Here is a 2,159-nt window from a genome sequence, read left to right on the forward strand (position 1 = left end):
GAACTAGTTCGTATTACTTAGATAATAATAGTAGATCTATGTCTTGTGGTCTGTGTATAAATGGGAGAGTATATAGTGCAGGCTCCTCACGGCAACCAGGCGAATCTCGCAACTCGAATTCCGGCCTTCGTCCCTTCCCTTGTCATCAGGAGCAGCAGCGTCGTTGATCATCGTCTGGCGCACTATACCGGCCGGCGGGCGACGAGAAGACGATGAGGAAGACGGCGTGCGTGACCGGAGGGAGCGGGTACATCGCCTCCGCGCTCATCAAGGTGCTGCTGGAGAAGGGGTACGCCGTGAAGACGACGGTCAGGAACCCCGGTTCGTTCGCTTCTTCTTCCATCAATATATATAATTCGTTCCCAAAGTAAACCTTTGATGTGTATATATATCGATCGTATGCATGATAAAGGCATAAAGCTAGCCTTTTTTGGACTGACGAAAATGCATGCCTTATTGTGCTCGTGGTTCTGAACCACGTGCAGATGACACAGAGAAGAACTCCCACCTCAAGGACTTGCAGGCCCTATGTCCCTTGGAGGTCTTCCGCGCCGACCTGGAGGAAGAAGGCAGCTTCGACGATGCCGTTGCAGGCTGCGACTATGCCTTCCTCGTCGCCGCTCCGGTGATTCCCCATCCAAATGATCCCGAGGTACGTTAGTCTGACTCTGACTGTCTTTGTCTTGTTCATATTGTCAAATAGCAGCTAGAGCTAGCTAGCTGCCACTAACTCTTCTGAGTTAAATCGATTTTGCTGGTGGCATACTTACTGGCATGCAAGCAGAATGAAGTGATCGAGGCCGCTGCCCGCGGCGCTCTGAACGTCATGAGGTCGTGCCTGAAAGCTGGGACGGTGAAGCGCGTGGTCCTGACCTCGTCGGCGTCCGCGGTCCAGGCCGCTGCAGGGCGACGGCCGCCACGTGCTGCAGGAGGACTCCTGGGCCGACGTCGACTACCTCACTGCCACCAAGCCTGCTGACTGGGTACATACGTACCACGTTGTCCACGTCATCCTGATGATGAAAAACGTACCGATTGAAATAACGAAGAATGCAGTTCAGTGATCATGCATTTGCACCGCATGATGCAGGCGTACACGGTCTCGAGGGTGCTGATGGAGAAGGAGGCGTGCAGGTTCGCGCGGGTACACGGCATCGATCTCGTCACCGTGTGCCCCGTCGTCACCATCGGCAAGGCACCCGCGGCCAAAAAGATCCCCGCCAGCGTCCCCGCCTGCCTCTCTTTGATATCCGGTACGACCACTCGTCGTCGGCACGACACTCGGCGGCACTCGGCATGCTGTGTAACTTTGGCGATGATCGATCGATAACATGCATGCATGGCAGGTGACGAGGCAGCGTTCGGCGCGCTGAAACGCATGGAGATCGGGACCGGCGGCTGCGTGCCGCTGGTCCACATCGACGACGTCTGCCGCGCGGAGGTGTTCCTCGCCGAGGAGGGCACCGCCGCGGGGAGGTACATCTGCTGCAGCATCAACGCGACTGTCGCTGACATCGCACGCTTCCTGCCGCACCAGTACCCGCAGTACACTATCAAAACGGAACTGATGTAAGTATCATTGAACGAACGACGACACTTCGCTCTGCACTGACGACGACGACGACGGTGGCGACGATCGACTGACATCGTGTGATTATTGCAGCTCAGGATCCGGCGGCGACCTGCTTGTGAAGAAGCTGAGAGTCTGCTTGTCGTCCGCCAAGCTGGTCAGGGAAGGGTTCGACTTCAAGTACAACCTCCCGGATGAGATATACGACGACATGATTGACTACGGCAAGGCCATTGGAATTCTGCCCAGCCAGCTCAACTGATACGTACCCTCTATGCTAAACCGCAAACTGTACTTGTTGGAAGGAAGTCAGTGCTACTGCTAGGCGGAAACGTATTATATCGGTCCAGTCAGTTTGTATGGAATGTGGTTTTCGCCTTTTAATAAGTTATATGCATAACATTAGCAATTACTCTTTATCTCCATTTACCATTCCCCTTCTTCCATATATACCTATTATTAAAAGATGAAACTTTTCTTCCAATTGTTCGTCCATCACCCGCTATTTCTAGGAGATATACCGCGCCAGTCTATCGCCCGCACAGCACACGAGCTGTCCATCACAAGACAAAACAAAACGTGATAAAAT

The 2,159-nt window shown here is 53.6% G+C and overlaps 1 pseudogene; it reads left to right on the forward strand.

The window, feature by feature from the left end:
- Window positions 1-212: 212 nt before the first annotated feature.
- LOC136483339 (anthocyanidin reductase ((2S)-flavan-3-ol-forming)-like) lies at window positions 213-1,842 on the forward strand (annotated as a pseudogene).
- Window positions 1,843-2,159: the final 317 nt, after the last annotated feature.

The sequence above is a fragment of the Miscanthus floridulus genome, chromosome 9 (genome assembly GCF_019320115.1).
Source record: "Miscanthus floridulus cultivar M001 chromosome 9, ASM1932011v1, whole genome shotgun sequence".
In the NCBI taxonomy this organism is placed as follows: domain Eukaryota; kingdom Viridiplantae; phylum Streptophyta; class Magnoliopsida; order Poales; family Poaceae; genus Miscanthus; species Miscanthus floridulus.